Here is a 13,940-nt window from a genome sequence, read left to right as displayed (position 1 = left end):
GAAAGGAAAATTTGAACCATATGCTTTGGTTTCTATTGCACATACTTTTATTTCACAGCTTTGGAATGTTGGGCTAAAGACTTGGACCTCATTCTCAAAAAGCAGAGAGAGAAGACAAGGTGAGTGCACAAAGAACCACATTATAAAGTCTGTGACGTAATGTGGATGTTTATAAAGGTGTAAGTAGCGTATGTGTGTATCGGGGGAGGAGTCACCTGAGCGAGAGATCACTTTCGATCCTAAATTCTATTCTACGTAGGATTTTCACTTCTATTAATACTATGTGAAAAATATTGTTTCCTTAATAAGTCATAGGTGAATGTTTTGAAAAGTGTGGTCTATAGACTTCCTACCTGCCAAAGAATCTCCTGTAGAGATGTTAAAATGCATATTCCAGGGCCCCACCAGCTCAGAATGTCTGAGGGTGGAATCCTGAGAATCTGTATTTTAATAACCTCCCTGGTATGATCTCTAGCACACAGAAGATTAAGAGCCCCTGACAGAAATCATAAATGTTAAAATAGGAAGAAAACTTAGCCATTATTAGATCCAAGCAAAGAAAATGGGTGTGTATTTTAAAAGGGGGCAACAAGGTTTGCCATTTTTCAAAATGATCATTTGTAATGCCAAAGCGAGAGAAGAAGAAACAGCTTTGAAAGGACGAGGAACTAACTCCAATGACTATATGGTAATTAAAGGTCATTTATTTTTGAAATTTTCTTTTAATTAAAAGCAATTATAAGAAGCACATCCTCATTTTAGAACATTTTTAGGAATATAGGAAAGAATAAAGTATTTTATTGTATTTACACGCACATATTTCAGAAATCAAGGCGTACATAGGGTGCATGTACAAACGTGACAAACCTTGTCGTGTTCTTTCTCTCTCAAGGCTGCAAACGACACCATCCTAAACACGCTATTCCGCCCCTTTCTTTTTTCTATTTTTTGGAGTTTTGAGTTTCATTTATGTACATTTGGAGTTTTTCTGTGAGGGAATGACATGACCCAATTTTCATTTTTGAAAGATCGCCCGTGCTATTGTGGGGAGTGGATTCTCTCTGTCATCCATCCATCCATCCATCCATCTCTCCATTTACGGAGCACCTGATCTTCGCCACGCCTGGTGCTGGCCTTGGTGCATACAGAGAACACAGACGAAGTTCCTTTTTCTCAAGGAGCTCACAGTCAAATGGGGGAGGCAGCCGGTAATCAGAGAGTTCCAGTACAGTGTGGCAAGCGTGACGAGAGTGTGACCATAGCGTGAAAAGGACCAGAACATCAAAAAGCGATATCAAACCACTTAACGTATTCCTGGAGGCAATGACACTGTGCTAAGCTTGAAGGAGAGCCACGTACTCCCCAGAAAAGAGGGTGGGGGCAAAGAAGCAGTATTTGGGTCAGAGGAAAGCGCCTGGGAGAAAGATGATTATCATGAAGGAGAATAACATGCTTGGATAAAAGTGATGCATTCTGATGACTTGGGTGTTAAGAAAAAAATAAAAGGAATTGGTGAGAGGCAATTCCAGAAAGGAATATTGGGTGCCCCTGGCTTTATCTAATAATATTTCTTAATAATTGTTTTATATCAGCACAAATAGAGCTGCTTCCTTCTTATTCACAGCTACAGAGTACACTGTTGTATGGCTAGATTATAACTTCGCCGGTCCCTATTAACGGACATCTAGGTGGTTTCTAGTCTTTTGCTGTCGCAAGCAATGTACGATGAATATCCTTGCACATCCGTCATTTGCACATGTGTGAACATATCTATGGGATAATTTCTTACAATAAGATTTGCTGATTAAAGGATCTGTGACTTGAAATTCTTGTAGATCTTGACCTGCACAGAAGTGATTCGCATTTACATTCCTACCAGCAGGGTGTTATGAGAATGCCACTTTGCTCACGCCCTCACTGACGCAGGCTGTTACCCAACTTTCTGTTCTTTGCCCATCTGATAGGTGAGAAAGGATTCACCTCATAGTTTCAATTTAAATTTCTCTTATTATGGGTGTACATCTTTCTATAAATTTAAGAGCGATTGTATTTAACTGTGAACTGTTTTAGCCTTTGCCCAATTTCTACTGAGTTGTTGGGAGTTTTTGAATTTCTATTAGGAACGCTTTATACGTGAATGAAATTAGCTCTTTGAGTTATGAGTTTTAAATGCTTTAGATCAATTTGTTCAAATTTATGTCTTTGTTTATATATGGAAATTTTTTGTTGTCAGATGTATTTTATGACTTCTAGCTTTATGTAATGCAGCAAAAAATATTCTCCATGTTTACCTAGTGCTTTCATTTTCTATTTTTAAGTTTTTTATCTTCCTAGTATGTATTTTGGGGTAGGGTTACAGACAGGGGGCCAGCTTTATTTGTTCAGGTATTTCATTATCTTGGCGTCATTTATGGAATAATCCATCTCTCCCCTGCTAATTTAAAAGCCATCTGTATCATATACTACATTCCTTGTATATATATATATATATTTTTTTACCTATTTTGGACTTTCTGGTCTGTTCTATTGCTCTGCCAGTCTTTTCACATTCTAGTACTTCACTTTTTATTACTTAGCTTTATAGTACGTTTTAAAATCTGAACAGGCTAGACACCTTATTAGTTTTCTTATTCTTGTTTTATTTTTCTTTTAACCTCTTCTTCCATGTTTATTTTTTCCCTATGAACTTTTACAATTAGCTTGACCAGATAAAATTTCTGTTGCTATTTTTATTGCTCTCGCTTTAAATTTACAAATAACGTAAGGAGAATAAACGTTTTTAAGTTCTTGTCTTACTATTTAAGAATAAAGTATGTCCACCGTTTGTTTAAGCCTCTTTTTTAATGCCCCTCAATGGCATTTTCAGGTTTGCTTTATACTGATCTTACTATGTCCTGTTTATTCTGGTTATTTTATCTTTTGCTATTCATATAAATTAGATTTTTTCTTTTATTATTTCTCGCAACTAGTTGTTGGTGTGTTTGTGCATGAGAGAGAGAGAGAGAGAGAGAGAGAAAGCTATTGATTATTGATTTTGCTATATTAATTTTGTACCTCCCCTTTACCAAATTCTCTTGCTAATTATAATGGTTTTTCAGTTGACTTTTCTGGATTTCCCACATAGGTAATTATTTCCTTTTCAAATAATGTAAAACTTAGTTCCTCTTTTCCCAATTTTTATACCTCTCGTTTTTTTTCTCTTTGTCCAATTACATTGGCTAGACCACCCAGAAAAATGTTAAATCAGAATAGTAATCAATATCTTTGTCTTGTTCTTGACTTGAATGAGCATGAGTCAGTATTTTCCCATTAAGCATGATGCTAACTTTGAGGTAAGTGAATGGATAGACAGACAAACAGATATCAAAGGAATTCATCTGTATTTATGTTATTAAAAGGCTTTTTTCCTTAAGAGTGGATGTTGAATTTCACAAAACCCCCTTTCAGTGTAGTGGACAATAATCCTATGATTTTTCTCATTGATCAATTAATATAGTCAATTATGGTATAGATTTACTCATGTTGAACCATCCTTTTATTCCTAGAATAAACCACCCTTGATTGTGATGTATTATTCTTTAATGTGCTGATAAATTCTGTTTGTTACTATTTTTATTTATTAATATATTTTTATCAGTGATTTTCATGAGCTTATAGTATTTTTTGAGCGTTTTGGAATATATGATAAACCTACTTTAGGTCTTTATTACAGATTGTCCCCTTTGTCACTGTGCAAAGCCCTCTTTGTTTTCTTTAGTGCCTTTTTCCTTGAATTCATCCTTACCTGATATTAAGAGTGGGAGCCCTACTTTCTGTTTGTGTTTGCCTGTTGTGCCTCTGTCCGTAAGTTTGTACATGGAGAATATATGTGCTTGTATATGGAGAATAGTTGAGTTTTGTTTTGTAATCCAGTATGAGAATATTTTTTTAATATGTGAATTTAGCTCATTTATATTTACTGAAGTCTTGTTTATGTTATGCTTTCTGTTTATGTGGCTTCTTTTACCATACAATCTCCGGTTTTTTTGTTTGTTTTCTTTTATGTCTATGTTTCTTTTGATAGTTTAAATTTCTGTTTCAAATTTATTTAACTTTATATTAATTACTTAATCCTTCATGCTTTTAGGCAGCATCTATTAGCATTCTATAAAAATAGAATGTAATAAGTTTATATTTCTACGTTTTCCCTACTTCTCTCCCATCCTTCAGCACCCAAGTCTACTGAATTATTGACTAATTGATTGACTTTATATCTTTAAATATTACAACCTATTACTTGATTTATCAGCCTTAAATGATATATTTTGACATGTGGCTATAAAAGATAATGAAATCAACATACCTACACTGCTTTATACCTCCTGTCTCTCTTCCTTTCCCCATTTTATTAGTTATATCATTACTATATTGTTAAAGTATATAACATTTACATTCTGTTCCTTAATTGTCTCTCTACATTTGTTTTAGTCTTAGTCCTATCTATAATTGATTTTTTTCACTTAATGATAAACTGTGAATATATTCTCATGTCATTCTTCCACAATATTGATTTTGACAGTTGTGTAATACTTCTGTATAGATAAATATACCAGCATTTATTTAGCCAATCCCCTATTATTAAGCATTTAAGTTGTATTTTATTTTCACTAATATTAATATAAATAGTATAAACCAGGCTAATTTCTTTAAAATTTAAAACTCTGCATTTCCAACTCTTGGAAAAGAGTAATTGGAAGCCAATCTCTATTACAACAGTGATGTTAAACTTTAATGACCATATCTCCTGGGGATCTTGTGAAAATGCAGATTCTAATTCTCTAGGTCTGGGTCAAGGCCTGAGAGCCTACATTTCTAAGCAGCTCCCAGGTGATGCTGATACTTCTGGTCTTTGGACCACACTTTGAGTAGCAAGGTCTTTGAATACATTTTGTTTTGGGGAATTTCACTTCAGTGAAAAAAATTCTAGAAAACAGAGTCTGTGGTAGTTGTTTCATTGTGTCTTGTGACATACCTTAAAATAATCACATTTGTATCAAAATAATTTGTAGCATACAATTATTATTTGTGGATGTTCATTTTACAATTTTATTAAATCTCCTCATTTGTCTGGGCCTATTATTAGTATCTTCCTGGGAGCCTCTCAGATGTGCACATCCCTGTCACATGAGAAAAAAGGCTGAGAACTCTGGGGCCCAGAAATAAAGCAGAGGTCAGACAGGTACCCTAGGCTGAGTCAGTGAAAAGAAGTCTTTGAACCCCAGTTTGTCAACATCTGTACTTTTAGCGCCTTGGGAATGTGTCTTTTGTTTGATGAGTGGTTGGTTGTTTAGGTGGTTTTATCCTACCAGGCCCTAAGTGATCTGCCTCTGCCTGCCTGCCTCTCCTGGTTACATTTACCTCCTTGATCATCTTACACAGTGGTTTGGCAGAATTTCTGTAAGGGCCATATGGTAAATGGGTTTTTGACCATACTCTGTTACAGCTACTCAACTCTGCCAGTGTAGAGCACAGGCATCCATAGTCACTATGTAAATAAATGAATGTGCCAATAAAACTTTATTTATAAAACCAGGAAGTGGACCATAGTTTGCTGGCCCCTGCTCTAGCACACTAGACAACTTTCTAATAAACAACTTTCTGCTTTAGGGTCTTTGCACCAGTTGTTCCCTTTACTGGGAACTCCCCTAGATGATCCTAGGACCCTCCCTTCCTTTATTCGGGTCTTTTGGATGTCACTTCATCAGAGAGGCCTTCCCTGACCACCCAGTCTAAAAATAGCACCCCTGCCCCATATCTCCATATCCTTTTCTGCCTCTCTCCCTTGGTGAATATTTCATTTAGTTGCTTCACTACTAATACTGATCATATTTTAATCGATCTTAGAGAAAAGCGTACGTGTTTACAGGCAGAGGATTTTCTATACATGTGGCAGTTCACTTACAGTGGGCTATCTCTAGGGACAGAAATAGCTTTGTTATTCAGAGCTTGTTTTAATCATATTCCTTCTAATGACTCTCCCCCGAGGTTTAGACTGAGTTTGGCAGTGCCAAACATATTGTGAAATGGCGCGGGGTGACGTGCAAGAATTGCTTTGGCCTACATCCTCATCAATAAAAAATAACATCTTTCGCTATTCTGGCTCTTCTCATGGATTATACCAGTCTCTGCCCCACATGGAATTTTCAAAGAACTATTCATGGAGGGAGGAGAATTTCCTAGACAATTTGCATTTTCCATAGAATCCTCGTGGCCTACATGAAAGGCTGGTCAATGCGGCGTGAACAGGGGGACTAGAGAAACATTTTCTGAAGGAAGAAGATCATGTAGGAAATTCATTTTAAGACATAACAGCTTTGGAGGATCTAGCCTCAAGGAGAGAGAGTTCAGATTCTGAAGCGCACGTAGGGGTTTTGTGACGTCTCCGCTGTATCCTTTGGAAATTGACCACAGCAATGCACCATTCTGAGTGCAGCTGAAGAAAACCATGCTTTATGTGGGTGGCTGATGCAGAGGGTGCGTGAGCCCCACGTGCCATTATGGAGATGACTCGGATTGGAGGGCGCTGCCAGGGTTTGGGTGCTCACAGGAGGCCTGCACCATGGATGCAGATTGTCTCCAGAGCTATTGCATTGCTCATGTGGGAAGCGACAGCAAGACTCACTGGGTGATGGGACTGTGAGGCAGGGGACCCCTGCTGGCAGCAGAGGGCCTGTGTCTGAGAGCAGGTGGGGTTCAAGGGTTCAAGGCTAAGAGAGTGAGTGTGAGACAGCTGCCATTGTAGCTTACGCTAAAGCTCCACGGATGTGGCGTCTTTTCTGAACTTGTGGCACCACCACACTTTAGTTGGCAGACTTCGTGATATTTACCAGCTTCTAGAAAGTGTTTTTGTAAATACCTTATGTAACTGTGATGTTGTAGATGATTTTTGATTTCTAAGAATGTTCCAACACAGTATAATTCTTGATCTAATGTGGTTCTTTATGTAACATGAGCGTACATAAAATATCTTTTCATCTGTGTTTTTAACTGTGCCTTTGCAAAGGCTGCCATTGGAAGGACTTTGGTTTAGCTTAACCAGAGTGACATGTCTTTGCTTTGGTGTGTCTCCTGCATTTTGTTCTCTAGTCTCAGCTCGCTCTTGAAAGATAAAAGAGCTTGAGGGTGGTTTCATTGTCAAGTGGCATCTAATCGATGGGTACCAGTGGGGTTCATTAAAACTGAATTCAATTTTCTAGGAATTTTGAAGGTTCAGAAGCTTTCTGGAGGGCAAAAATATGGTAGCAAAACACCTGTCTTTTTCAGCCAGAAACATACATAATGGTTATAGATTGTTGAAGATTGCGCCTAAAGGTAATGTGACCTTTTTGTTGTAGCTGTTAAATTTATGTAGTCGTGTTCCCAAGTATGTCTCCAATGCCCCCTCGGTCACTGAAATTAAAATCTTCTGTAAACATCATTTACTGCCTCAAGTCCTTGCTCTTTCACCCTAGAGATTTGGAAAGTTAAAAAAAATTGCCTGCCAATCCCCTCTGGGTGTTCCCAGCCTGCTTCAGCCCCAAGGCAATCCATCTCTTGGCATGGGACTACCCCGTGTTTGTAATTCTCAGGTATTGATTTTATTCTTGCTTGGAGGTTGTACCACAGATAAATTCCGAGGCCCATTGGTCCTGCATGAGGGGGAGCCACAGTAATTCATTCTCACACTGGCGCCCAGCGTCAGTGGGGAAAAAAAATAAAAGTTTTGTTGGATTTAGTGAGTCTTTTCTTTTTTCCAGAATCATTGTGTTAGTTAAAATGAGGCTTTGTACAAAAGAAAATAATCTATCACAGCTTGGGACTGGAGAAGTCTACAGGGAAAGTGCTCAGATTCATGGAAGGAAGAGCTAGTAACACCGACCCAGATGTGCCTCCCAACCCAGTCCCCTGTGGCTCGCCGCTAAATTCCCATTCTCTTTTCCACCTCTGCAGTGGCCTCCTCTTTTCACTGCAGCCCTTTTCACATTTAAACAGTCTGCTGTTTTTCTTTTTCCTTTATCTACTTATGTTCTGTCCTCTGCATCTCTCTTTCCCCCACCTACTCTTCCCACCTTGGGGACATTCATTTCTACTCCTTCCTTGTCGTTCGTTATACAATATTGGGTCTGTTTTTCCATCTTCTCCAACCATCTGGCTGTATTTGTTATCTATTCCAGCTTGTGCAGCTGGTTTCCATCGCCCCCTCCCCACTGTTTTTAATCAGGGGAAACCCCACGGTTTTCAGAGTGTGTGTGTGTGTGTGTGTGTGTGTGTGCGCGCGCGCTCTCATTGCAGCTGTGTGTAGGGAAGGAGGGAGAGGGAAGGAGGGACAGAAGGAAGGAGAGACAGAGACAGAGATTGAAAAAGGCTGAACCTCACATGTTCATGGCGTGGGATTTTGAGAGGACAGTGAGAGAAGAGGGGGGGGTTCCCAATCCTTGCTGAGTAACATCCTTCACAGATTATACGCAGAACTCAGTCATGCCCATCTGGAGGGCAGCCGTCACTGGAATGTGGCTTTATATTGCGTGTCAGCATGGATGAGGGGGGAGGCCAGGAATTCGCATCCGTCCCCCCAGGGCTGGGCCTCAGCAGAGCAGGGCAGCTCCCCTTACACTTTCTTTAGGCTGAGGTTAAGCCCTATTAAGCCAAAGTGCAGACCTGACCTACACCTACCTAGAAATGTGGGGGTCATTAATTGGTTTGAAAGGCAGGAAAGGGAGAAAAACTGGCATTTTTGCTCCCGCTGAGTGGCAGGGCAGGCGCAGAAAGGTAAGCACATCAGTAGGGGGCGGATGGATCAACAGCACGGTTGTGCAGACACTCAAGTGCAGATGTTCTGCCTGTGGATACCAGGGGTCGGCTGTATGCGTAACCTGCTCTCGGACAATTACCATGCCTTGTCTAAAAGGGGGATGTTTAAGGAGGCCTCAGATAAGTACATGGATCTTCAAACAGGGGTAATTGAAATGGTGGGGGAATTAGGAGAATCTGCAATTTCCCTGCTCTGCTATAAGAGTGAGTTGCAAATCTACAGAGTGAATGATTTTTTAAATCGGAGAAAAGTTCATTTTTCTGAAGATGAATCTCTAAACAGCAGTGCCGTTCGAATTCTGGGGCTGCTTTGCAAACAAGGCTCCTGCTTTTATGACTTTTTTTTAAAAAATGGATTTAATGGACTGAGTTCATTTAGACAGGGGGATCAAATGAATGAGTGGAATTGTAGAATACACATCCGTTTGGCCATCAGTCATTGTTTAAGCCACTCGACCACCCAACTTCTCTAATTAAATGACATTGCAGTCCCTGTATGAAGGCTGCGATGGATAATTAGTACTTGCTAAGTGCTTTGAAGATGAAAATCACAATGTGAGTAATGAGCAAGGGTTTTTTTCCTTGGGCTGAAAACAGCATCTTTTGTGTTCTCCCCCTGCACCATGAGTCACCGGGGTTGACACTGCAGAAAACCTCCTCTCCCAAAGGAAGAGCAAGAGACACAGTAGCGACGGGCTTTTATTTGCGTTACAGGGCAAATTAGGAAAGAGCTCGCATCCATTCACATCTATACAAGGAATTATACACCATACGCATTCGCTACCTATAGAGGCAGGTCATATTTTACCAGAATTTATACATTATGAAATTGCATGGAAATGATCTTGTTTAAACATTCATGAAGAGTAAACATCCCCCAAGAGCACTGAAGACAGAAATTTAGCTTCGTCCCTCCTGAGAGCTCAGCTCACCTCTCTCTTGGCGCCTTTAAAGATCTGCATCAGAGCACTCCGAAACTGTCGGGATGTTGAAGTTCATCTGCTTTGAGGATGTGATGATTATTTTTAGTGGGAGGAGCTTAGAAGAACTGCAGGTTTGGAAGCATGAACCGTATGCCAAGATCCAGCCCTGTCTGTCGGGGGCTAATTTTGCCTTTTCCGCAATGGCCCCACCGGCTCCCCTGCAAAGAAGCCAAGAACTGAACTTGTATGTTCTAAACTTTGGTAAAAGCTCTTTTCTCACCACATCTAAACATTTTTTTTTTTTAGCCAAAACACTATAGATAGAGTCTAAAAAAATTCTCATTTATGTATGCTTTTCTTCTCCTGGATTGCTTTGACACAGTGATAATTAGTCATGCTAGATTGTCCGGGTTGACTAATTACTGACAGTTTGACAGGCCCCATCAGAAAGGTTACATAACCCAATGTAAGTTAGGATCCAAGCCGGTGGCTGCCACGCTCCTCACAGTGCCAGAACAGAGAATGCGGCGCGTCATTTTCAGGCCCCAAATTGGTCACAGCTGAGAGAACAGTGTTGTTCACAGTGTGGCTAGCAGGGCCAGCTCTGGAAGGGGGAAGGGGGAGGAGTGTGGGGAGGGAGGTTGGATGCATTGGGAAATGCAGCCACTGCTAGATAAGGTCCTAGAAAACTCTCCCCTTCCAGAGATTCAGATACAGGCAAAGTCCAAGAGACTAGGGGAGTTATTGGAAAACAATTATGCTTATCTGCTTCCTGCCAGTCTGTGTCCATTACAGAGCAGAAGTAATTATAGATACCGTAGACACACTGTGGCATTAAGTAAAGTGTTGGAAATTACGCTGCTTAACGACGCTTCCTGATCGGCCTTCTGCAGGGCCAGAGAGCTGGTCCGGGCCCGCGGTACGGGCGTAGGGGCATGGCAATGCTGCTGGCAGAAGTTTCTCACATTGGGCCACTTTCTGTCCCAAGGGAACTCATGCCAGCCACAAAAAAGGGGAAATGAAAAGTTAGAGTTGATCCTAATTTGGTCTCTGCTGACTATTTAGTATGTCATTCACATAGCTGTCTTAGCAGAGTAAATCTCTGTATTTTATTGGAGGATTTTTTTATAGTTTGCCTCACAGAGCCAAAAGCAGGGTCAACACTGCAGATTAGAATCAATTCAGTGGAGGGAAAATAAACCTCTGGAATATAGTTTGCCTTCCCTGAGCACGTCGCGAGCATTAGCAGTAATGGGAGCCCTGTCTGCGCATGGAGAGGAGGCATCTTCCACTCAGACTCCCAACCACCCTCGCCCTTGGGCGTGCTGTCCTGTGACCTTCACAGAGGGTGTGATGATTCTGGATTCATCGTCTCCTAATGTTATGCTACTATGCACAGGAGGAACACACGCACGCACAGTGTTCTTTCCTTGTGGAAGAAAGAGACAGGGGAGGGAAGGGAGCAGGGAGGTCTCTTATCCGTGAGCTGCTGGAACTCGGCCAACACAGTGAGGGTGGTGGAGACCTTCAGGGCATGGGTGGAAATTGACCATCTGCCCTTCCTAGTGCTGTGCTTCTTCGCTAGATCACAGTTGCCCAGTTTGCTGGCCTTCTCCAAATTCTGGGCGTTCTAGAGAGGCAAAGGGGAGGTTTAAGCCCTTCTTTCAGGTTCTTTTAGTACACTCTGTGCACTATCAGTACAACTTGTCAAAGAAACACAGATGCATCAGAAAAAAAGTTAAGCCAATCCGTTAAAAGGGTGCTGGAACTGCTCTCCAAAGTGGCTCAGGTGCCGTTTCTGTGCATGTGTGCTCTGGCGCGCTTCATTTCTTAATTTTAAGACAAGGATGAACGAAGTGCCACAGTAGAATAGTAAAGAACACCCTCCCCTCCTCTCACCAGTATAAATGACCGAGGAGTTAACACTTTCAACCATCTGACAAGTCCACCTTGGCTGCTGTGTTTCCTCTTCAATAGAAATTCCAGATAACACTACCAACTTTTACTTGTAGTATCTTGATTGGCCATTTATCCTTTCACCCACCCTTCCCAGAGGCCTTACTGGACTGGGAGGCAGCGGCTGGTCTGGGTCCTGGTCCAGCTCAACAACCATCTAGCACAGTGACCTTGGGCAAGTCACCCCTGCAAACCTCACTCCTTGACCCTGCAGATCAGGCCAAGAGGGATGGCCAAAGTCTTTCTCTGCTCTGAGTCTCCCAGAACTCCATGCAGCGTGAGGTGCCTCGAGGCAATCGAAAATCATGCCTGCAATCCAGAAAGTCATTGTAAAGGGAAGGCAACCTGGCAACGTAAGCGGTTTCACTTCTGTGATTTAGCTGCTCCAAAGACTGAAATGACAAAGAGTTGACACGACTCACGTTCCGAACAAGCTTGAGGAAGCTGGCCAGAGTGCTGAACCCAGCTGCTATTCCCAACAGCCGTCAGGCCTCGCTGGCTGCAAGGCTCAAACAAAAGCAGCGCCCACACCCTGCTGGTCAGCAGTAGTACCCCAGGACACAGGCAGCCCAGAGAGAGAGTTCTCAGCCAGCGCCAGACATCATACATTAGGCATGTAAACAGCTGGTGGAATTTCAGAGTGCATTGCCTTCGACAGTTCCCAGACCTGTTGGAGCTATATTTAGCTTAGGCGAGTTTGGGAGTAACTTGGAAGGATTGCAGTGCCATTCAAATGTGTATTTATGGCACAGGGGTCTTGGCGCAAAGAAGACATTTCTTCAGTTCGGGATCTGGTGTGTCTCCGTGGAGGAGAAACTTCCTCAGTATTAAAAGGCTTGGGGAGTGATGGGGGCGTGATAAGCCCTCTGAAATCAGGAATCACCAATTCCAGTTGGGAAGAGAACTCTACTTACAGTTTAAACCAAATCCTCTGAGCTTCCCAGGCACCTAAGGAAGCACTTTCTTCCCTGCAATCCTCTGCTGAACAATGTATTTCACTCAGATTGTATCCGTTGTTGCTGTGATGTGCTAAAGACTCTCAGAATCTTCAGTCCTCCCACACTTGCACCAGAGCTGCACCCCACTTTAAACATTAAACCACTGGTGCTCATCCTGCGCACACCCCAACCCCACCCAAGATGAGGCAAGTAAGTGGGGCCTATTGGGAAACCCTCCCTTGCTTGGGGAGGCAGGAATGGCCCTGCCACTGTCTCAGTCAAGGAGCCCGGGCCACGCACTTCCTTTCTCTGGCCTGAGGTCCAGCCTCCCTATTAACTCAGACAACACTTCACTGAAGCTGAAGTATAAGAAATTTTCTGCTTGATGTGTTTTATGTCCTGTTATTACTTTCTCTGCACATCACATGCCTCTCTGAGGGGCGCAGGAGAAAGTGTCTGGTGTAAGGCTTTGGGGAGGGCTCCCCGCCATTTACAAAGGAGGAAGGAGAGATGGACTCATAAAGGAATCCATCTGAAGCCTCTCCCTCTGCCCTCCCGGGAGGTCCCGACACCGGAGAGTTCTCTCCTGCTCTGGAAACTTCCTTTGCATCCATGGACTCAATGCCAGCCTTCCCTGGGTGGCCGTCCCTCTTTTGTCTGGGGCTCTGCAGTGGGGTGGCTCCTTTCTCACCATGGCTGGGGGCAGGATTGACAGGTTTTCCCCTCCAGCCTTTCTGCTGCTCACTATGTATGGGAGGAGGCTGGAGGCGGGGCAAGCTTTAATCAGCTCAACGTGTGGGTGAGTCAGATCAATTACTACCCCACTCCCCGAAACAACATCACAACGGCCGTGATTTAGTTCTTGTTTCCATCAGGTGGGAGAAATCAGAACTGCACGTTACACATACAGACTATTCACAGCAAGAAGGGAAAGTGAATAAAGTATATACAAGCTCTCAGGTGGGAGAGCCTGCCTCCATGGTAACGATGGGGACAGCTGGTTTCCCCAGGAGAGTCTCTTCTTGGTCACATCCCCTTAAGTTGGGGGGAGCAGCCAACCCCCCCATTCAAGATACAGAATCTGGTCACAGACAGAAGGTATTTCCATGGAGAGGTGGAGGCGATGGGCCTATTGGCCCTCTGGGTTCCTAGCAGTGGCAGGTAACCTACACCTACTGTGCGGACATTCCCAAAGTGCCCCCAGATGAACCCCAGAGGGTTCCTCAACATCTTTAAAACAGAGTTGGGAGCTCACACGCAGAGCTGGGCTCCTTGGTGGTAGGCCAGCCCTGGT

Source organism: Eulemur rufifrons, chromosome 15 (assembly GCF_041146395.1).
Source record: "Eulemur rufifrons isolate Redbay chromosome 15, OSU_ERuf_1, whole genome shotgun sequence".
Lineage (NCBI taxonomy): Eukaryota > Metazoa > Chordata > Mammalia > Primates > Lemuridae > Eulemur > Eulemur rufifrons.
Note: the sequence above shows the minus strand (reverse complement) of the source record.